General features: G+C 38.6%; 1 protein-coding gene and 1 long non-coding RNA gene across 3 annotated transcripts in view; both read right to left on the bottom strand.

The window, feature by feature from the left end:
- Positions 1 to 24983, bottom strand: part of SLC2A13 (solute carrier family 2 member 13) — a 487541-nt gene that overhangs the window by 284539 nt on the left and 178019 nt on the right. The window lies entirely within an intron of this gene.
- LOC122683270 lies at positions 14612 to 24304 on the bottom strand. The gene is made up of 3 exons (XR_006337667.1): positions 24156 to 24304; positions 19637 to 19642; positions 14612 to 14624 (listed from the first exon to the last, which is right to left on the bottom strand). It is a non-coding gene; the product is annotated as an uncharacterized LOC122683270 (long non-coding RNA).

The raw sequence follows: 24983 nt of genomic DNA, 5'->3' as shown, positions 1-24983 counted from the left end.
CAATAGAGCTGCTAAAGACCTCATAACTTCACAAATAAAGAGACTTTAGATGTCCAGAGGACTGAAATGATGAAATGGATGGTAAGGAGAAAATTCAGATATTCAAAGTCCATGACCGTCACTAAAATAAGGTCACAGAGGAGTTATTAATTAGAAGAAACAACAGCATTTGTTTAAACTGGACCATTGAAGTCAATTGTGAGATAACCAAGTGAGAACTGCCAAGGATGCAGGATCCTTAGAAGTTCTTCAAGGTTTTCCTTGCTCTTACTAACCTCTTTCTGCTGTTTTATATATGTGTGTGTGTGTGTGTGTGTGTGTGTGTGTGTGTGTGTGTGTGTATGTATGTATGTATTTTATCATGTACTAAAGAAAACTTAAGGAAGAACAAGTAGAACGTATGTCTGATAAATTGCAGATGCAATCTGTGAGAGGCTTCCTCACTGCTAACAGTCTTCAGAGACTAAATTGTTATAGGGAAGGATGCCTCTGTGGAGAAAGTAGGGCCTTCAGTAGGGACAAGATAATCAATGCTCAGCTTCAAATATTACTCTCTCTGCTCCTCAATCTGAGACCCTACTGATTGGGCTACAATCAAGCACAGTTAAGGATGCAACACCACATCTTCTTCTGAAGGCAGCTAGAGAAGGCCATTCTCATACCCTGCAAGCTTTCAAGAGACAGAAAGTGTGCTGGCCACAGTGACCCCAAAGCTCAATGACCATTTCCAAGTCTTCTCCCCAACCAGGCAAAAAAGCTTGACAGTCTGATATCTAGCTACTACCAGTGCATGTTTGGGGCAGTCATATTTAATTATTTTATCAATCACCAAGTACCTCTATCAGCTTGAGCTGCTAGAACAAAATACCATAGACTGTGTGGCTTAGACAACAGACATTTATTTTTCATAGTCCCCAAGGCCAGGGACCCGAAGGTCAAGGTGCTGGCAGACTCAGTTCCCGGAGAGAGCTCTTTTCCTGGCTTGCAGAGGGCCATCTTCACACTGTATGCTCCCATGGCCTTTCACCAGTACATGTGCAGAGAGAAAAAGGAAGGGAGGAAAGGAGGGAGGGATGGAAGAAGGCGGGAGGTGGGGTGGGGAGAGGGGGAGAGAAAGAGAGACAGAGAGGTGTCTGCTTTCTTCATGAGAGAAGGTCCTCCTCTCATGACCTCAACTAAACTAATTACCTCCCAAAGGTCCCATCTTCAAATACCGTCCCATCAGGCATTTGGAGCTTCAACATATAAATTTTGGGGCGACATAAACATTCAGTCTGTAACACCAACAGTATTAGGCACCTGTTCAAATCTCAGTGAATCTCCTAGTATTTCAATAGCTCTTCATGCCTTATGAATCATTTTTCATCATCAAAAGAGTCTTACCAATAAGAAAGAACATGTACTATGAATGAGGAAAGAAGCACATAGAGTTTAGGCAACTATCCAAAGGTCACAAACTAATAAGTATGGTACGTAGGGCTGAGAATTGATCTAACTTCTGTTCATGCCATAAATGTCAAGAAACTTTATATGTATACTTAAATGAGCTGATTGTCCTTAGCACAAAAAACTAACAAACATGAACACGATGAGTAACAAAACACAAAACTAAAGCACTTTCAAGATATAGGAATATACATACTTGGTGTTTATGAGACCTCAATCTCTTCTTTTTCTTTCATCTTTTTAATGGCCTTACTTGCCTGCGGCCATGAAATTAAAAGACGCTTACTCCTTAGAAGGAAAGTTATGACCAACCTAGATAGCATATTAAAAAGCAGAGACATTACTTTGCCAACAAAGGTCCATCTAGTCAAGGCTATGGTTTTTGCAATGGTCATGTATGGATGTGAGAGTTGGACTATAAAGAAAGCTGAGTGCCGAAGAATTGATGCTTTTGAACTGTCGTGTTGGAGAAGACTCCTGGGAGTCCCTTGTACTGCAAGGAGATCCAACCAGTCCATCCTGAAGGAGATCAGTCCTGGGTATTCATTGGAAGGACTTACGCTGAAGCTGAAACTCCAATACTTTGGCCACCTGATGTGAAGAGCTGACTCATTGGAAAAGACCCTGATGCTGGGAAAGATTGAGGGCAGGAGGAGAAGGGGACGACAGAGGATGAGACGACTGGATGGCATCACCAACTCAATGGACATGGGTTTGGGTAGACTCCGGGGGTTGGTGATGGACAGGGAGGCCTGGTGTGCTGCAGCTCATGGGGTCGCAAAGAGTTGGACATGACTGAGCAACTGAACTGAACTGAACTTCCATTATCCCCAGCCTTAATTCTCAAGTTATCTATTTCAAATTATTCATTTCAATCTGTTTTTCTCCATTTCTATATCTAGGGAGTTGAGCATCATTTACAAATAATTAGGAAAACAGGCCATCCTGGTTTGATGCCAAATTAAGCATTTCTATGAGTCAGGCCCTCCATGCTGGCCAGAGGATATCCATTCATCTTGAGTTGGCTTTCAATTACATTCCCACAACAGCTATTTCAAATACTCTGCATCCTTGGAACTCTGTTAGTCTCTGCAGCCTCTCAGACCAAATATTCCCTAGTTCACTTATCACACCTGAAGCACCAACCATGAGCCTACTCTTTGCTAGGTACAGAAACAGAAAGAGGCTCTGCCCTGGAAGACTTCATAATATTGGGGTGGGGAGGGAGTCACACACAGAAATGAAACAAGCTACTGCACACGAGTTTAAGGGATCTAACAGAGGAACATGTAAAGTATTATGAAACTGAGGAATAGGGAAGAACCCAGAAAGGGTGTGCAAGCTTAAGGACATGTAAAGAGAAGTCATCTTTTCTCTCCCCAAAACCTATGTTACCTAATTTCATATTAATACAGGATATAAAAAAAAAAGTGTCATTTGGCTATCATTCCCTCTTCCAACTTCCCATATCCAGTGAGCTGCCAAATTCTAATGAAAATTAATGAATATACACCTGAGTCGTTTCCACAAAATATCAAAAAAATTCTTGCTTTTGCTTCTGTGCCCTCCCCAGCTCTCTACTGTCCTGCTTGGCGCTTATCTGTGTCCTTGGTGAGACGGCATGGCAGTGGACAGTACTTGCACAGGTCGTCATGGAAATTCCAGCTCCACTGCTCAGCCGTTGGTAAGGTCTTTCACATGTTATTCAATTTTGCTAAGCCTTTATCTCCTCCTCAGTTAAGTGGACAGTGTAGTAGAACTTACAGTTATGAAGATTAGAGATAGTTAGCTTCATGGCATACACTATGTGTTATGGTTAGTTTACTTGTCACCTTGACTGGGTTACAGAGTACCCAGATATTTGATTAAATATTATTTCTGGATATGCCTATGAAGGTGTGTCTACATAGGATTAACATTTGAATTGGTAGACTGGGTAAAGCAGATTGCCCTCCTCAATATGGGTTCGTGCATGCATGCTAAGTCACTTCAGTCGTGTCCAACTCTTTGTGACCCCATGGACTGCAGCCCACCAGGCTACTCTGTGCATGGGATTCTTCAGTCAAGAATACTAGAGTGGGCTTCACAAGCTGGACTCAAGATTGCTAGGAGAAATATCAATAATCTCAGATGTGCAGATGACACCATCCTTATGGCAAAAGGAAAGAAGAACTAAAAAGCCTCTTGAGGCTAATTCAAGTCAATGTATGACAAAAACCACTACAATACTGTAAAGTAATTAGCCTCCAACTAATAAAAATAAATGAAAAAATAAATAAATAAAGAGCCTCTTGATGAAAATGGAAGAAGAGAGTGAAACGCTGGCTTAAAAATGAACATTCAAAAAAACAAAGATATGGCATCTGTCCCCATCACTTCATGGCAAACAGACAGGGAAACAATGGGAACAGTGATGGACTTTCTTTTCTTGGGCTCCAAAAATCATTTCAGATGGTGACTGCAGCCATGAAATTAAAAGACATTCACTCCTTGGAAGAAAAGCTATGACCAACCTAGACAGCATATTAAAAAACAGAGACATTATTTTGCCGACAAAGGTCCACATAGTCAAAGCTCTGGTATTTTCAGTAGTCATGTATGGATGTGAGATTTGGACCACAAAGAAGCCTGAGCACCAAAGAACTGATGCTTTTGGACTGTGGTGTTGGAGAAGACTCTTGAGAGTCCCTTGGACTGCAAGGAGATCCAACCAGTCCATCCTAAAGGAAATCAGTCCTGAATATTCACTGGAAGAACTGATGCTGAAGCTGAAGCACCAATACTTTGGCCACCTGATGCAAAGAGCCGACTCATTAGAAAAGACCCTGAGCTGGGAAAGCTTGAAGGCAGGAGGAGAAGGGGACGGCAGAGGACGAGATGGTTGAATGGCAACACTGACTCAATGAACATGAATCTGAACAACCTCCAGGAGATGGTGAAGGACAGGGAAGCCTGGTGTGCTGCAGTCCATTGGGTCGCAAAGAGTTGGACACGACTGAGCAATTGAACAACAACTAAGATCCTAAGTACAGCCATGCTGTTTTTTCCTCCAGTGTGCAGCAGATGATGTTTGTGATTACAAGGTGGTGCTTGGCATATATTCTATTTGGAAGAATGGATTGCTGCTATTGATAAATTCAGTCCCATGTGGTTCAATCATTGCTTCACAGTCTGGCAATTATGCCAATACATCCTGAAATTCTTCTAAAGAATCAATTTGCCAATTTGCTGTGTTCCGCTAATTGTCTTTAGATATATGCTCGGGAGCTGATCATGGTACATTATGGCCTGTATGCATAGACTGAATAATCTAGTCATTATTATTCTGAGTTGCTAAAGTAAACACTGTTTTCTAAGATAGGACTTAATGCTACTAAAATACTGTTTTTCAAAAATTTACTCTTGTTACTACCAAGAATTTTTAAGTTCTAAAAGTATTTCCTTCATCAGAGGTATCTATATAACCAAAGGCAATCAAAGCATAGATCCCCTAAACAAGCAATTCGCAAACAGTAGCAAGAGTAAGAGTCTCCAAATATAAGGAAAGCCAGATTCAAATCCAGCTCAGTTCTATAGAAATTATGTGACCTTGGGCAGGTTCTTTACACTTTCTGAGTCTCACATTCCTCATATGAGATAACATCTACTTCACAACTGTGCTCTGATAATTAAAGGTGATAATACATGTGTAGTATATTGCACCAAAACTCAACTAATGGTGCTATGATTTCATCCATCAGCTCTATAGAATTTATCCATAATTGAATACAATTAGAAAGTTTTAAATAAAATAGTCAGTAAATTGCATAGGGCAAACAAAGAGACTTCATTTTTAAGATTCCATAAAATAATTCAAAGAATTTCGTTAACATAAAAAATAGGTGAATTCTATACTTATAATTTCTATATCTTCTATAATTAACAGTACACATCTACACAGATTACTGATAAACACAAGGTGATAAATCAATAAAAATTATATCACAGGCTCCTGTAATAAATGGCATTTTTCTCAATTATATACACTGCCAAATTATTGAATTTATCTATTCAAACACAGATAAAGTGGAATAATCCTGTTTCCCTGCTTTCGTTTTAAATCACAGGTATCCTTTCTAGAATCTACATATTTCTACATTACTATTAAACATTTTAAGATAGATGAACTATGGTTCTAAACATTAATTACTTGCTTGATTAAAAATGTGTTCATATGGATATTTGAATTCTCTATATATTTAAAGATCTCTATTAACATCTGTTTTTAGATTCAAGCATTCAACAAATAAGTACCATTGAGAATAAAGATGAAAATCTAAAACATGATTCATATATTTCATACTGTTCTTTTTTGCTATATTTAGCCTTATATGTGAGAGTTACCATGAATAAAGATACCAAAAAAATAAAAATCAGGCCAAATCAAAGGGCCCATGATCTTACAGTGGGGCAGAATATCTAAAATCATGACTGTTCCACCAGATTCTGGAAGCATGACTGCTGCTAACGTATGTGGGACCTTGAAATATAACATTTTAAAAGAAAGAGACAGTGTTTTCTGTTGTATGATTCTCAGAAAATCATATTTACTCCAAAAATATCCAGGAACAAGAAACAAAAGAGCCATATCTTTAAGGTTGTAAATATACTTATTTTCTAATTCCAAAGCAGTTTTCCTGTCACAACTCTCTTTTCCTACTTTCAGTTACCTCTTATAAAAGAAAAAAGATAAAGAAAAATAATTGTATCCTTCCTGTGTTAAAAAATATGTGATAGTTATTAAATATGGAGTAAGAAATAAAGATGTTCTGAGGTGTGGCCAAGATCGCAAAGTAGGTAAACCCTGAAATCCCTCCTCCTCTGGAGACACCAAAATTACAACTACATACAGAGCAACTACTGATGAGAAAGTCTGGAAAAAAAAGAAAAGATGTTTACAATTAAAGATATGAAGAAGAAACTACAGTAAGATGGTAAGAGGGGCAGAAGACATGGTGCAGTTAAGATCCATACCCCAAGGTGAATATCCCACAAATGGGAGAATCACTACAATTACAGAGGTTCTCCCCAAGGAGTGAGGGGGTCTGAGCAAGTCCTACACTCAGAAGGTGAACCCCTAAAATGTTTGACTTTGAAGGCCAGCAGGGTTTAATTTTGGGAGAGCCAGAGGGTTGGAGGAAACTGAGACTCCAGTCTTAAAGGACACACACAAAGTCTCACATGCTCTGGGGGTGCCCAGGGCAGAAACAATAATTTGACAGAAGCCCGAGCCAGATCCATTTGCTAATCCTGGAGAGCATTCCAGAGAGGCAGGAGGCTACTGGGGTTCACTCGGGACCCAGACCCTGGCAGCAGCCATTTCTGGAGCTTGTTCTAACACGAGGGTGCTACTGCAGACAGGGACCACTTTGGAATCCTCCTCAGCTTATTAGATCCAGGACCTAGTGCTGCCTACCAGTCTGCTATTACCCGAACTGGGATGCATCAGGCCAAGCATCTACCCAGACAAGGACACAGCCCCAACCACCAACAGGCCTGCTGCCTTTAGACCCCTTGAGCCCATAGATTTCCTGGGACACAGCCTTGTCCACCAGAGGGCCCAGGACACAGCCCTACACAACAGGCAACACACTAGGCCTGGGAACCACAGGGTCCTGTGGTCAGAGATCCCGGGACGCAGTTCAGCCCGTGGGCTGTACCAGACATGGGACCAGCTTTACCCATCAGTGGGCAGGCACCAGCCCCAGGATACTAGAGACCCAGGACCCACCCACCAGCAGTCCCATAAATTCTGGGACCCCCAGGGCCCTAGCACCAGAGATTCCCGCCGCCCCTCCCCCCCACCAGGATGAGCTTTGTCCAACCCGGCACAAGTCCCAGGTCAAGGTCTCACCAACCAATGGGTATGCACCAGCTGTAGAATCCTCTGTGCTCTGATCCCACCCACCAAGGGATGAACAAGAGCCTCAGGACCACCAGAGGCCCACAGGCTGTGTCAGTACCCAACCCACAAACCAGCAGGCTGGCACCAGGGCAGGGAACTCAAGCCCTACCCCGCCCACCAGCATGCCAACAACAACTCTGAGACCCCTCGGGCCAGTTTCCACACAAGGCTGGGCATGGCAACTAACCAAGCCAGAAGCCATAAATACTTAACAGAACACCTACAGCAGTAAGCTTGTCAAACAGAACAACCCACATAGCCCTCGAGGCGGGCACCCACAGAGTATGTAGTTCTAGCAGTCAGAGTGAAGTAGGCTGCTGGGACACACAGGATGTCTCCTACAAAAGGGTACTTCTCCAAGGCTGTGAAACAGAATCACCTTACTAAATACATAGAAATAAAGATAGGAAATTAGGCAAAACAAAGTGACAGGGAAATATGTTCCAAACGAATGAACAAAATAAAACCCCAAAAGAAAAACTAAGTGAAAACAAGAAATCTATATAATAAAGAGTTTACAGTCATGATGATAAAGATGTTCCAAGAACTCAGGAGAAAAATAGATGAACAGAGTAAGAGGGTAGAAGTTTTTAACAGATTTAGAAAATACTAAGAACTAAAAACTGATAGAGACTATAATAACTGAAGTAAAAAATATTCTAGAAGGAATTTACAGTGGATTAGATGATACAAAGGAACAGACCAGTGAGTTAGAAGACAGAGCTCTGGAAATCTACTGAAGCTAAACAGAAAAAAAGATAAAAGAAAAAAACAAAAAACAGAAAATGAAGACGGTTTAACAGACCTCAGCGGTAGCATCAAGTGTACTAATATTCACATTACAGGGGTCTCAGAAGGAGAAAGAGAGAGAAAGGGGCAGAGGATATATTTAGTCATCTCAGTTTATAAAATTTCAGAAGAAAATAATCACCAATAAAATGTTCCCTACAAATGAACAAATTATATTTCCCAGGTCTGATACAACTTAAACAACAATAAAACCAGCTAACTGGCATAAATACAGCTTCATTTATTCCAGAAAGATATACTAAGAACAATATAGTACCACAATAATCACTTTAACTTTCTTTTCCACAAAATATTTTGTGACCTAGAGGAATCAACTAAACATCCCCTGCTCATGCGATCAATACTTAAGGCAAGTGAATATTGAAAAAGAAGTTTATGCATATTAACAAGCTGATATATTAGTTTTACTTTTAAAAAGCTATTGGATTTGTGTGAGGAATTGCTCTTTTAATTGCCTATCTGTTTATTGCTTCTGTGCTAACGACTCATCTTGCTACTTTAAGCAAAGCTGAAACAACACTGAGATAACTACAAAAGGTGGAAAAGATTAATAAATCTGGGTGAGTTTAAAATACTTTTAAAATGAAGTAATCTAAATGAACAAAAAACAAAAAAAATTCAAAAATAAATTTTCACAAACTTCTATTTATAAATACAGTGATATATATATGCCTACCTATCTAGCCATCTATCCATCCATCCATCTATCTAAATGAAGGGGCTCAGCTTAGTAAAGGCATGGTTTAGGTTTCTTCATGTATTAGGTTCAGAAATCTCAGTGACCTTTTTTAGCAGCATGCAATTTTCAGAATTCATGGTCTATAAGGGTGATTTCCTTCAAGATCATAATTTTAGATAGATCTATGATATATACTAGCTGAACTACAACTCACCACTCAGTGAAATCCAATCAAATAGTACTACATCCAAAGGAAAGCAAAGGAAAACTAAAGCTCTCAAATAAAATTTAGTTTATTAACTTGAAGCAAATCCCTGAGTACTAAGGGCTGCTTAGGCATCTGGAAAAATGTCTTTTAAATTTTCTTCGCCCAGTTGTTATACACAGCAGTATAACGCATAAAATCAACATGAAAAGCTATCCTGTGCTATGGTTATCAAAATGGATTTAGTGAAAATGCTGAAGGGATGCTCACCAGGAGTTTTGTTTAAATCAAATCTTGGACATGAGAGGTATGCTAGACAATACAGCACCTATGGGAAACAGGGCTTTCCTGTAGACTACAAGGGTGTTAAAACTGTTAAACTCTTCCTTTTTTCCTCATACATACACACATATGTATGTTTGAATATAAATAAATATATGTACATATGTATATATATGTGTGTGTATTATTTATTTACACATACACACACATGCATAGAGAGAAAGGTTTTGTAGTTACAATGATCACCATTACAGAATCTTTGCAAAAATGTAGTTCCTAATGCCCTGTTTTGACCACTTCTTCACTCTTACTTAGATGAGGAAAATGAGATATCATTAAAGACAGAAATAATTTTTTTTTCAAATTGCTACAATTCTGTTCCTTCTTCCATGCTTTCGTTTAATTCATAGGCACATGCCCACAAGACTACAAGTTCTGAAAAACTACAGCAGAATTTCAACAGAGAACAATTGGCAGCAAGAAATGGTAGAAGTGAGTTCCACGTATCCTACTCTAGAAATGGTATGGTAAGAATCAGACAAATAAAAAAAATGTGTTCAATAAGCATAGCTAGCATCCGTCTTGGGGTCGCACAGAGTCGGACACAACTGTAGCGACTTAGCAGCAGCAGCAGCAAATAATCTGCATCCAGGGCCAGCTAACCAGAGAACAGATACACATGGTGAACATTTCTGCTGATCAACCCTTCAGCATTTTCACTAAATCCATTTTGATGACCATAGCATAAGACAGCTTTTAATTCTGCTTTTATAGTTAAGCTACTGGGTATAATGACTGGGCAAAGAGAATTCAAAAGACATTTCTTCAGGCGCCCTTGCTTTTAGATGTCTGTGGGTCTCTATCCTTATTTCCTTGGTATTTTTAACTTGTGATTATTTTTCATTAGACAGATTCTTCTAATCTTTTAACATGACACAACCCTAATTTTACTTGATATGGTTTAAGATGCTCTTCTAAATAAATATGGCCCTTGAGGGATGAGGTCAGTATTTGAAAGTCTACATATGGCCATTTTATTTTGAGGCATGTCTGTAGTTACCATATGGTCAACAGCAGTCTGTGAAGGGAGTCAGGATGTGTCTATTTAAAATACTGACTGAAATTTAATTTTCTACTTAGAAATGCTTTGATCTTTCGTCTTCTGAATGCTGGAACTTAGTGTTTTAAAAATGCAACCTGCTCACTGTACCACAAAATTCAATTACAAAATAAAACTAGTTTCTATACATTTCTCAGTTATGCATATATAAAAAGCACAGCATTATTTCATTGTCAGCGATGTGGAAATGTTTCTAATCTTGCTACTCAACTTGTTCACGGCTTACTTAGACTACATCCTGATATGGCTCATGATCCTTTGAATACAAAATTTAAATAGAAGTGAAGCAATGTGTGGTTGAATGCTTTTCAGGGATGTTCTAGAACATCCTGTCCTCTGAGGTTCCTTAAAACAAAAAGGATTCTAATACTGTTAAATGAACCTATTTTAGCCAACATTAATGTTAAAAATACATGACTTTTTATGTGAAACATAGCCATGATGTAATTGTTGTGTAGGAGTATAAACAAATGTTGCATTTGAGTGAGGTCTGTAGCTATTATAAATTATTCCCATTCATTATTCATCAAGCTACTATAAATGTTTTAGGAAAACATTATTCATCAAGTTACTATAAATGTTTTAGGAAAACAGTAAAAAGTCATTTTTCCAGCACTTTCCTAAAAAGTACTCCTCATAAATATTCTATTTAGCCTATTAGTATAAAGCCTTCACTTTACTGTTATAAAGCCATTTGGTCTTTTAAGGAAAAAGTAATACATCTGTGTGGGAATTGAATGGTTGTAAAGAGACAAAGCAAACTAAATTATTCCTGATTTTTTTTAAATGACATATTTAACGAGGAAATGGCATTTTCATAATCTCAAAAATATCTTCTAAAATGATATTTTGACTTAAGCGAGTCATGACTTAAATAGAATACCCATCCACACATACTTTCAACTCACTTTGCAAATTACCTCAAATCAAGCAATACAGGAGCCCTGTGATGGAAATTCCTTCCAATTCCTTTAGCTCCTTCCAATATAAAGTTCCTCAGTATCAGTACCTGTTTCTCTTCCCCTTCCAGTTCAGTGAAAATAATCCCCGAGCCTCCATACATATGGTCCTGTCTCCTTCTTCCGCTTGGATCTTGGACATTCATTATTCCCCTTTCTTCCAGTTCAATCAATTCCTCTATCCCAATTATGCCAAACTACGATCTTATCATTTCTGAAAGAATATCTACACATAATTTCTCAAATCCTGCCACTCTAACTCCCCCACACTCATCCTCCACCATTCTAGTGAAACAACTCTCTCAAAAGGTCATTAATGATATTCTAATTAGTAATACTAATAATTAAGTAGTCATTCTCTTTGATCTCCTTACATTTCATGTTATGGCCAATTCTTTTGTAAAACTCTCCTTTCCTTTGCTTTCTCCGATAGTACCGAATTTTGTTTCTCCTCTCTTTGTTCTATTTCATCGACCCTTTCTGGATCCTGTTCTTTTATCCTCCACATCCATGTAGGTATTCTCCAAGGTTTTACCCCAAGTCCTTTAAACACTACTGTAGCCAATATTTTTTACTTCTAAAACTTCATCTTTTAATTGAAAAAAATGCACACATACAAAATATTTTACTTATTACTCTGTACTTTTTGATCACCAAAGTAATATATAACAAATGCCTTGACGTTTTAAGAACTAACTTTATATAAACAACATTACCGCATTTGCTCTCCTGAAGAATATTTTCTCCTACTCACACTACCCCCTATACGAAGCCTCAGGTAAGAGAATATGTAAATACCCGAAAGTATTATTCCATGTTTCTTCCTCACGGTCAGTGAGAAACATATAACTGGTAGTATTATTCTTGTTCAGGCCGATAGGAGGCTTAGAATCAAGTATGGAACCAAATCATTACTGTTTATGCCTTTATGGTCGATAGTATATATCTACACAGTATATTGTCCCCCGGTATTGACTTTCTCTTCTAATTTTCAATTTCCCATATTATTATGTTTTTATTTTTATTTTAGCTTCATTGATTTTCTCAAAGTTCCTCCTTAAGTTTCCCAAAATCATTTAGGAAATAAGACATAACAAAATAAGGAAAGAAATAAAAAGAACAGTAGGTACTCAAATTCAAAATCAAATCTGTACACTTACAGTCATACACACAAAAACAAATATATCCTTTCTCTGTGTCCCTTTGTGGGGGGGGGGGGGTGCGGTAAAAGTTAGGGGAAAAAAGTCTTTCTAGAAATATCACCTCATTTCAGTTTCTCTGCTTCTAATATACTACTTTGGGTGGATCAACAAATATGCTTCTCCAATGTCTTCAAACTATCCCCTACTTCCATTTCATACTTTGTGACCAATTATCAAACTGCAGCCATAATCATTTCACTCCCTTCTTTAAGATATAATTTCATTGTTTCCCCAACACTTGCAGACACTTTAGTATGGAGCTCAAAATAGTCTAGTTTCAAATCTAACTCCCATAATATAACCACACTGAACTTGTCATCACCCAGTTACACATACACTGACATCTCTCTATGCCTTATTCCAAGTTCTTCATGATTCCAGAGTGCTTAAACCAGTGCCAAATTTCCTCATCCCAAATCCTACCCAGCCCTCAAGGTTCAGCTCAAATAGTATCTTATCCAAGGGGACCTTGTCTAATCTGACTCAACTGTCAGAATTACTTGCTTGCTTCTATTTTTCATACACCTCTCATATCACTTATATTTTTATTTATACAGTGACCATTTTTATGCATTTCTTTATCTATCAATAGGTGTTTAAGCCCTTGACAGCTTAGTCCATGTGTTATATTTGTCTCCTCAGTGTGGCTTATAGCAAGTGCTCACTGAGAGATCACTGAACTGAATTACTGAAAAGAAAATGGCTTATATAAAATATTTCCTTTAAATGATATTCATCTAATAAACATTTATTTTTAAGGCCTAACAGTAACACATAATTTTAAATGTCAAAAAGTACAAGAAGTTTATTATTCATAAGCTTCCCCATCATTTCAAAATTGGCTTGCATCCTGTGAATATCTCTGGATGGATGAAAATCTCTGGGTTATAGATTCTTTATGGCAATAAGTAAATAAATATGTGGTTCCTCTCATTACCTTATGACTCACCAAAAATGTTCTGTGTGTGTGTGTGTATGTGTGTTAAGTCACTTCAGTCCTCTCTGACTCTTTGTGACCCTATGGACTGTAACCTGCCATGCTCTTCTGCCCATGGGATTCTTCAGGCAAGAATACTGGAGTGGGTGGCCATGCTCTTCTCAAAGATTTCCTGACCCAGGGGTCGAACCTCATTTCTTATGTTTCCTGCATTGGAAGGTGGGTTCCTTACTACTAGCGCTGCCTGGGAAGCCTAAAATATACTATATATAAATTATACTTATAATTTATATTAGGAGTTGGAGCAATATATATGTCAACAATGAAAAATAAAGATAGTTAATACGTGTAAGACTGACTGTGATGCCCTCAGGTTGTTTCCATTCAGTTCAGTCGCTCAGTCGTGTCTAACTTTGTGACCCCATGGACTGCAGACTGCCAGAATTCCCTGTCCATCAACATCTCCTGAAGCTTACTCAAACTCATGTCCATCAAGTAAATAATGGCATCCAACCATCTCATCCTCTGTTGTCCCCTTCTCCTCCCACCTTCAATCATTCCCAGCATCAGGGTCTTTTCAAATGAGTCAGTTCTTCGCACCAGGTGGCCAAGGTACTGGAGTTTCAGCTTTAGCATCAGTCTTACCAATGAATATTCAGGACTAATTTCCTTTAGGATGGACTGGTTGGATCTCCCTGTAGTCCAAGGGGCTCTCAAGAATCTTCCCCAACACCACAGTTCAAAAGCATCAATTCTTTGGCACTCAGCTCTTTATGGTCCAACTCTCACATCCAGACATGACTACTGGAAAAAGCATAGCTTTGACTAGATGGACCTTTGTCAGCAAAGTAAAGTCCCTGATTTTTAATAAGCTGTCTAGGTTGGTCATGGTTTTTCTTCCAAGGAGCAAGTGTCTTTTAATTTCATGGCTGCAGTCACCATCTGCAGTGATTCTGTAGCCCCCCCAAAATAAAATCTCTCACTGTTTCCACTGTTTCCCCATCTATTTGCCATGAAGTGATGGGACCAGATGCCATGATCTTAGTTTTCTCGAATGCTGAGTTTTAAGTCAACTTTTTCACTCTCTTCTTCCATTTTACGGAGAAGGCACTGGAAACCCAACTCCAGTACTCTTGCCTGGAGAATCCCATGGACGGAGGAGCCTGGTAGGCTGCAGCCCATGGGGTTGCTAAGAGTCAGACACGACTTAGCGACTTCACCTTCATTTTTCACTTTCATGCACTGGAGAAGGAAATGGCAACCCACTCCAGTGTTCTTGCCTGAAGAATCCCAGGGACGGGGGAGCCTGGTGGCTGCCATCTAAGGGGTTGCACAGAGTTGGACACGACTGAAGTGACTTAGCAGCAGCAGCAGCAGCAGCTTCCATTTTCATCAAGAGGTACTTTAGTTCTTTGCTTTCTGCCACAGGGTGGTGTCATCTGCATATCTGATATTACTGATATTTCTCCCTGCAATCTTGATTCCAGTTTGTGCTTCATCCAGCCCAGTATTTCGCAAGATGTACTCTGCATATAAGTTAAATAAGCAGGGGTGACAATATACAGCCTTGACATACTCCTTTGTTGATTTGGAACCCGTCTGTTGTTCCATGTCCAGTTCTAACTGTTGCTTCTAGACCTGTATACAGACTTCTCAGGAGGCAGGTCAGGTGGTCTGGTATTCCCATCTCTTTCAGAATTTTCCACAGTTGATTGTGATTCACACAGTCAAAGGCTTTGGCATAGTCAATAGAGCAGAAACAGATGTTTTCTCTGGAACTCTCTTGCTTTTTCGATGATCCAACGGATGTTGGCAATTTGATCTCTGGTTCCTCTGCCTTTTCTAAATCAGCTTGAACATCTGGAAGTTCATAGTTCACATACTTTTGAAGCCTGGCTTGGAGAATTTTGAGCATTACTTTGCTAGCGTGTGAGATGAGTGCAATTGTGCAGTAGTTTGAGCATTCTTTGGGATTGGAATAAAAACTGACCTTTTCCAGTCCTGTGGCCACTGCTGAGTTTTCCAAATTTGCTGGCATATTGAGTGCAGCACTTTCACAGCACCATCTTTTAGGATATGAAAGAGCTCAACTGGAATTCCACCACCTCCATTAGTTTTATTCGTTGTGATGCTTCCTAAGGTCCACTTAATTTTGCATTCCAGAATGTCTGGCTCTATGTGAGTGATCACATCATTGTAATTATCTGGGTCATGAATATCGTTTTTGTATAATTCTTCTGCACATTAATGCCACCTCTTCTCAATATCTTCTGCTTCTATTAGGTCCATAACATTTCTCACCTTTATTGTGCCAATCTTTATATCACATGTTCCCTTGGTATCTCTAATTTTCTTGAAGAGATCTCTAATCTTTCCCATTCTATTAGTTTCCTCTGTTTCCTTACATTGATCACTAAGGAAGGTGTTCTTATCTCTCCTTGCTATTCTTTGGAACTCTGCATTCAAATGGGTATATCTTTCCTTTTCTCCTTTGCCTTTAGCTTCTCTTCTTTTCTCAGCTATATGTAAGGCCTCCTCAGACAACCATTTTGACTTTTTGCATTTCTTTTTCTTGGGGATGGGCTTGCTCTCTGCCTCTTGTACAATGTCACGAACCTCTGTCCATAGGTCTTCAGGCACTCTATCAGATCTAATCCCTTGAATCTATCTGCCACTTCCACTGTAGAATCGTTAAGGAATTTGTATTAGGTCATATCTGAATGGTCCAATGGTTTTCCTTACTTTCTTCACTTACATCTGAATTTGGCAATAAAGAGTTCATGATCTAAGCCACAGTCTGCTCCCAGTCTTGTTTTTGCTGACTGTATAGAGTTTCTCCATCTTTGGCTGCAAATAATATAATTAATCTGATTTTGGTGTTGACCATCTGGTGATGTCCATGTATAGAGACTTCTCTTGTGTTGTCATACTTCTTAGGAAATCATCTCATAAAAACTCAGTGAAAAACTTAAGGTATAAAATATGGTGTTCATTAGGACCTTAACATTCAGTTGGTCAACTGAAAGTTGTAAGAATCACATGGCAGAAACACAGAAACAGCATTTATGGATAAAGTAGGACAGAGAACACAGTCCATAAATTCCAAATCCCTTCTGTTGGGAAACATGTCTCCCAGGATCCTGCTACCCAAGAATGCAATTTATGCAGATATTGGTTAATGAACATGATTCATCCATTATAATTACTGTAGTTACTAATGACCTTGACTGTTATTTTACTGAGAAAAGAGGAACAATTAAAGGAGAACTAATTCATTTTCTCACCACCACAAAGGCAACCTTCCTATATCTTTACCCATATGTATATTGGGCCATCTCCTCAGTACAAGGCTAACCTCGCTACTTTAGATCTGAATCCTATCTCTCTGAGCCCACAGAGAGTACTGCTCCTTTAATAATTATCTTCCCTTTATGCAACATCAATTTTCCTTGTCTACTGGATCCATTTCACTAAAATATAATCTTGATATAGTAACATCCATAGTGAAACAAAACTGAAAAATCAACTTTCAGAAAATCCACATCATCCTTCAGTTCATACCTAATTTTTCTCTCCAAGTTTACTGCAAATCTCAAGAGTCATATCTCCACTTCCTTCCCTCCTCTTCTCTTCTCAACCCCATTCTCACCAGGCTTTCATGCTCACCAATCCACTGAAGTTGTTCTTATAAAGGTCTCCTATTACCTCCACTTTGTAAATTCAGTGATCAAACCTAAAACCATGAATGTAGAAAACAGCTGAAACACTTCCGTCACTAACTTCCAGAAACCACTTTCTTCTGAATTTATTCCTCCGTCACCTGGATGAATCTACTCAGTCCCCTTCACTAGATCCACACTTTGGCCCAGATCCCTGATTTTCTCTCCAGGTATACATTCTCCATGGATCTCCTCCACTCTTATAACTCTCAAATTAACAGCGCCACGCCAACTTCATTGTTCCAGACTCACACATACAACTTTTTACTCCATATCTGCATTTGAATATATAATCATAACCTCAAATGATACTAGCTAAAACAGTACTCCTCATTCCCAGCAATTCACTTCTTCAGCATTCCCCTTTCCACAAAATAAAACCTCCATTCACCTAGCTGCTTAAACAATTAGAGGCATCTATCTCTCACACCAGGCAGTGTTCTCCATATTACAGTATATTTGTTTTCTAGCATACTGTTTATGTCTCTCACCAGACAAGTTTCTATGTGGGTAGAGCTCTCAACTCTAATGCCTATCCCCCAAACAGTTCATGCCTTGCATATTTGTTGAGAAAATTCTTTTGCTTCAAAAACTGCAACTGTTTTTGATTCAAGGCACATTTCAGTACCACCCTGCCTGATCTTTCTAGTATCAGAGTCAGTGGGGAAAAAGCATGTGTTCTGGAATTACAGATATGCCTGAGCTTCTATGAGCTCTGCTCTACTGCCCCACCCCCACTAGGATCACTATCCCTTGTCACGGGCACCATTTACTCAACACTTAGTATATTCCACAAACTGTGTTAACTTCTTTACACACATCATTTAATTCTAACAACAAATATACAAGTTGAGTGTTTTCATTTCTGCTTCTCAAATCACAGAAATCCTAACTGGTATACCCAGAATGTAGCTGAGGATCTGATTCCAAAGCTCCTTCTCTTAATATATTCTCCTACAACCGCAGCTTAACAAATAGCCCATGGCTTCCCACACAGTTATGAATGACACGGAGCGGACTCAGGCCATACCTGGCCTCAACACTAACCATGCTGCTATAATCAGTGTCCTCATCTATAGACTAGAGTGATGATGACACAAACCAAGATGATGTACTCACATTGCCTGGACAAAGCAAGCACTAAACAGTCACTAGCCATCTGTCCTGAGTTCTGCAGTTCCAGACTGCATTTTCAAAAGCTTCACATTATTTTTCAAAAATTTTCTTTAGTCCCTGGATAAACTTCCAGTATTTTTGAAGCACTTCTTCAATGAGAATCTAAATGTTAATGCTACAAAATTATTTTACAAGATATGTTCAAACTTATTAAAGTACCATATTTATAAAGCAACTTGTACAATTTTAGAAAAATGGCATGGGACAAGTATGAATTATCACTAAAAATCATTTCCTTTAAACCATCTGAGAAGTTTCATATCATGAATTTTGATAAATTATACTATAAATTTTCTTTTTGAACTTTAAAATAATTTTTCAAAGAAAACTTAGAGGCAAAATTCATTACTGTTGTTGACATTTCCTAAATCTCAAATTAATCAAATATTTTGTGTTCAAATGTTATAGTGATCAAGTGTTTTATGTGTTACACCCAAATTATAGCTCAATTTTACTCTGATATTAAAAAATTGTAAAGTTCAGAGACTCACAGACTTAGAAAACAAACTTATGGTTGCCTGAGTGAAGGGATAATTAGGGACTTCGGGAAGGTCATGCACATACTGCTATATTTAAAACAGATAATCAACAAGGCCTTATTGTATACCAAGTGGAACTCTGCTCAATGTTATATGGCAACTTGGATGGGAGGGGGCTTTGGGGGAGAATGGATACATGTATATGTATGGCTGAGTTCCTTGACTGTTCACCTGAAACTACCATAACATTGTTTATCAGCTATATCCCAATACAAAATAAAAACTTTGGAAAAAAATTTTCTTAATTATAAAGTTCATAGTAACATCAAAAAGCATGCATCCTTTCTCTCCAAAATTTTTCTCCTATATCACATGACCAAATACTTTTGCTATGCCTGAAAAGGGCTATATTGCTGCTCACCATGGTGATCCTTTTTATAATTATCTCCAGTTGAGGCACACATTTAACAGACAGATTTGGAGAGTAAATTTTGCTTAGGCACACTGCATGTGTGTATATTTGTTGCTCAGTCATGTCTGACTGTTTGTGACCCATGGATTGTAGCTGGCCAGGCTCCTCTGGTCGGGGATCTTCCCGACCCAGGGATCGAACCCAGGTCTCCTGCTTTGCAGGCAGATTCTTCACCATCTGAGCCACCAGGGAAGCCCCAGGCACACTGTTTACTTTCTGTTAAATAGTAGTGTTTAAAAATTAAGGTAGAGGAGAAATACAATTACTCCCTCCGCCCGGCTTGTGTGTGCGTGTGCACTAGGTTGCTTTGTTCGTGCCTGACCCTATAGACTGTAGCCCACCAGGCTCCTCTGTCCATGGGATTCTCTAGGTGAGCACACTGGAGTGGGCTGCCACACCCTCCTCCAGGGTGCGGGGAGCCGGCCTGAACGTACAGGCCCCTTACGGCCCTAAGAGAGAACAAGGGGTCTCTCTTTGTCCTGCCACCCCTTCTTGTTAAAGTATAGACTGGCATTTGTCTCCTTCAAGGAAAAAACACCCCGGTGACCTTTTGCCTGTTTTCCTGGTGCTGATAAACTCGTCATGCTTGAACCTGTTAATGTTCTATTGATGAAGCCTGTTTTCTATCTAATGTTCTATTGATCTTAATCATGTTGAGCGCTAGGGTAATTAATGCTTTACTGATCTTAAGTGTGGGAATTTAAAACATCTGTAGCTCTGCACGTATGCAAACCCTCAATCTATTCTTAGTAACTCCTGTTAGCATATATATAGGCGTGGTATTCTTCAATAAAGTTGGCGGAGTCAGACGCAAGCGGACTCCGTCCCTCTCAACCCCATCTTTCTGAGTCTTCTTTTCTTAGGTACTCTGGTAATTGCGTTCTCGACCAGTTCGTTTGCCGGCAGGCTCCGGCACCAGGGGATCTTCCTGACACAGGGTTCGAACTCATATCTCCTGCAACTCCTGCATTGCAGGTGGATTCTTTACTGCTGAGCCACTGGGAAAGCCCTGGCTTACACTTTGTTAATTTGCTATGGATTAGGAAGAAAATAATGCCCCGAGGAGCAGACCAAGAAAGCTTTGTACTCCCTTCCCTGGTGGCTCAGATGATAAAGAATCTGCCTGTGATACAGGAAACCTGGGTTCGATTCCTGGGTCAGGTAGAAACCCCGGAGAAGGAAATGGCAATCCACTCCTGTATTCCTGCCTGGAAAATTCCATGGACAGAGGAGCCTGGTGGGCTACAGTCCATGGGGTTGCAAAGAGGTGGACATGACTTAACGACAACAGTATTAAACCAACGCAGTAATTTTAACTACACACATCCTGTCTGCATTTTGAATTCCCATACTAAAGTAAGTCCTTGTTATACGCTTTATTCAAGTAACTACTTGGAGAGTGCACAGATATATATTTTTACTATATCTGTGCCACTAAAAGGTAGTGAAATTTTTTCTAAATTTCTCCATTTAAGATTCCATTAATTTTAATTGAAGCTTCCCATTCCCTGCTTATCCTTGGCAGATAAAACAGTTTGGAGATTGTAGCCAAATGTAAGATTTCCCAGGAGGAATCTGAAAATAAGTTATAAGTATTTAAGTAAGCCACATGTCTCAAGATTTACTTATATGATCAGAGCAGCTTTCCAAACTTCAAACAACCTATGCACAGAACAGATGTAGCTCTTTAAGCAAATGTTTTTATTTCATTTTCTACTAACAAGCATCACAAATGGATACAGCAACCCTAAAGAGGCAAAGTATACACATTTTCAACAATGTATATTTCTTAGAAATCCTGAGTCATAAATAAACATCAAATCATGTTCTTAAATTTGAGCATTCTAAATAATTATATGTACTAACAGCAGACTAGGAATGCTCCCTTCTAGGTTAAATATCCAAATATAACAACTCATGCATCATTGGAACAATGATACCATTCAGAAACATGAATCACATAGGAGATGCAATTGTGACAGGTGTCACTTGCTCAGGAGTTCATCTTCCTGTCTTCTAACAAGACAGAAAACAGATCTTGAAATAACCGCTCCCTTGAAAATATAGTTTCAGGTATCCATTATGACCACACCAAAGTAAGTTCTTTCTAGTCACCATCAAATGCAATCTATCATCATCATCAGGACTGTAATAACTGCTAGGCTCAAAGATAAATTAAATATGTTCCTTGCCCTCAAGAAACTTACACTTGAGGTCGCATTGATCACAGTGGGATGTGTTAAGAGCCACAGAAGGTGAATGAATGACCTGAGAGTTGAGAACAGAAGAGAGCTATTCTAACTGAAGTTGACTATAAATGAACACATGCATAACTCCATTGATTATTTTCTAGTGATTATTTATTAGTTTCATGATTCAAGTTACAATCGGTAACTTTCATCAACGTTATTTAGAGAAACATTTATTTCTCTACCCCTAATCCTACCATTGGTATCTACGTAATACACTAACATGTTTTACCAAAAAATTAAATTAAAAAAAAATCAGAAAGGAAAACAAAAAGCAACATATGTATTTTAAGCTAATGACTGGATTTTGTTAGGTTTGATACCTACAGTAAAAGAGGGGGCTGAAAGGATAAGAGAGATGAAGGTTGGTGGGGGCTAATATTTATTCAATTTCTACTAGATTTAAGCTCCATGCAAATTAATCTGCACTGCTACTTAAGATAGTTGTAATATGACCTCATTTGGCAGATTAGAAAAATAAGGCTCAGAGAGACAAAGCAACTTTTTCAATATTAAACAGCTGCTGCTGCTCCTAAGTCACTTCAGTCGTGTCCGACTCTGTGCGACCCCATAGACGGCAGCCCACCAGGCTCCCCGTCCCTGGGATTCTCAAGGCAAGAACACTGGAGTGGGTTGCCATTTCCTTCTCCAATGCATGAAAGTGAAAAGTGAAAGTGAAGTCACTCTAGTAAATGCAAAAGCCAATGCCTATCTGACTTCAAAGTCCAAAAAAAACCATAATCTTTCCCCATGGCAAACTATTTCTCTAATTTCTTTCAGACATTAAACAAGCAACTGAGCCAAACAGAACATTTATTATTACAGATTTTTTTTTTCCATTTATGATTATAGAGATTTTTTTCCCCCTCAATCTTCATTTTCCCTAAAAGAAAAAGCAGTGGACTAGGCTCTCAAAAAGAAGGACAGTCTTTTTCTATTTGTATTACATTAAAAATGGTTATGAAGTAATGTGCATGATTTTTGAAGAAACATATTAGAACTTCAAATTTTTTTCCTTCAAAGTCACCTTGGGAAGGGAGTTACACAGTCATTTCACTGATAATAATACAGCTCAAAGTATTTCTGAAAATCTTTTAGAATCATCTTCAGCACCAGTGGTACACTTTGGATATCTTTAGGGTCACAAGGTTTCATCCTTTGCAAAAGGATTTTGCTTTTGAGTGGAGTCACCCAAAGGCAGGCCTTATTGATAATCCAGATGGCTTGTTTAGTTGAGTAAAAAGCATTTGAGATGGAAAAGAAGTGCCAATAAATTAACGAGCTATGCCAAGTTATTCCATAATCTTTGCCTGCTTTAAATACCCATCCCCTTATATCTAAATTATCTTTATGAGCATGTTTCTTTTCTTTATATTAATAGTTCTCCTGCCTGATTTCAGGCTCTACTACAAGACAGTATGGTACTGGCACAAAGATAGAAATATAGATCAATGGAACAGAATAGAAAGCTCAGCACTACTTTTAAAGCATTTAATGTGTGTACTTTTTATTAATGCTGTCTCCTCTACTCCATTATAAGCTTTTGAGCTCAGTAACCATGTGGTTTTGTCACCATAGTATATCTGAAACCTAAAGAGAACTGATAAAGTAAGAATACAGTAAATGTTTGATGAGTGAGTGAATGGAACATACTGTTTTGTGACTCAAGAACTGGCTTTCAAGATAATTCTAATAAAAGTAGAAGTCTTCTGAGCAACAAATGGCAGTATCACTAAAATATAGTTCTCCCACAAAATGAGAGAACAGGTAAATTCTTCTTGATTAAAAATTAGAGTCACAGGCTGTCTTGAATAAACTTCACAAAGTAGCATAATAAAGCAACAATAAATGTAATATTTGATAAACAAGAGGGTTCAATGAAGAAAAAGGATACAGGAATAGTTTTTTGATTTAATTTTTGTTTATACTCAATATAAATATAAATTTCTGGTACAGAAAATGTGAATCAATATCCTATAGTATATATATGTATGCATAAAGTAAATTACTAGAAAATCATTACTATCACTGATTATAAAGGTTTAATGCAGAAATTCTAGGTAATTAACATCCAGTAAATAATCCAACTATTTTTAAAGTGTTTATTTTAAAATCAAAACCATTTATTTCTTTAATAATGTTTAATAAAAAGTAGTCATTGTTTCCTTCAGATCATTTTTCAAGTGTACAATGTCTTTGTTGACTAAAGAGTGAGAGTATTCTATACGGATTAATGATGTTTAACATATTTATGGCTTTCAAAGCAACGAAACAAACAGCTAGCAGACAAACAGCTTTTCACAAGCTGCTCATAACTGCCAGAGATCTGGTGTCATATAACTGCAAAGATGGAAGAAGTAATCTATAGAATATAACTCAGGAAATAAAGAATAAGTTTAACATAATTTTTAAGCTCTTCAAAACAAGAATGTCAAAATAGGAATGCCAAATCCATCAAATTGCCTCTTCAACCTACAGTTGTCGTTTTCAATCACTCAGTTACATCTGACTATTTGAGACCTCATGGACTGCAGCACGCCAGGCTTCCCTGTCCTTCACTATCTCCGGGAGATTGCTCAAACTCATGTCATTGAGTCCATAACGCCATCCAACCATGTCATCCTCTGCCACCCCCTTCTCCTCCTGCCCTCAATCTTTCCCACTATCAGGGTCTTTTCCAGTGAGTTGGCTCTTCACCTCAGGGGACCAAAGTACTGGAACTTCTTCCAATGAATATTCAGGACTGATTTCCTTTAGGATAGACTGGTTTGATCTCCTTGATGTCCAAGGAACTCGCAAGAGTCTTCTCCAGCAACACAGTTCAAAAGTATCAATCCTTCGATCATCAGCCTTCTTTATGGTCCAATCCTCACATCCATACATGACTACTGGAAAAACCGCAGCTTTGACTATATGGACCTTTGTCGACAAAGTGATGTCTCTGCTTTTTAATATACTGTCTAGGTGTGTCATAGCTTTTCTTTGAAGGAGCAAGCATCTTTTAATTTCATGGCTGCAGTCACCATCTCCAGTGATTTTTGGAACCCCCAAAAATAAAGCCTATCACTGCTTCCATTGTTTCCCCATCTATTTGTCATGAAGTAATGGTTTTTTGAATGTTGAGTTTTAAGCCAGCTTTTTCACTCTCCTTTTTCACCCTCATCAAGAAACTCTTTAGCTCTTCACTTTCTGCCGTAAGGGTGATGTCATCTGCATATCTGAAGTTCCTGATATTTCTCCCGGCAATCTTGATTCCAGCTTGTGCTTCATCCAGCCCAGCATCTCACATGATGTACCCCGCATA

This window comes from Cervus elaphus, chromosome 3, assembly GCF_910594005.1.
Source record: "Cervus elaphus chromosome 3, mCerEla1.1, whole genome shotgun sequence".
In the NCBI taxonomy this organism is placed as follows: domain Eukaryota; kingdom Metazoa; phylum Chordata; class Mammalia; order Artiodactyla; family Cervidae; genus Cervus; species Cervus elaphus.
The sequence above is the reverse complement of the archived record's forward strand: the minus strand, read 5'-3'. Positions and strand labels throughout refer to the sequence as shown.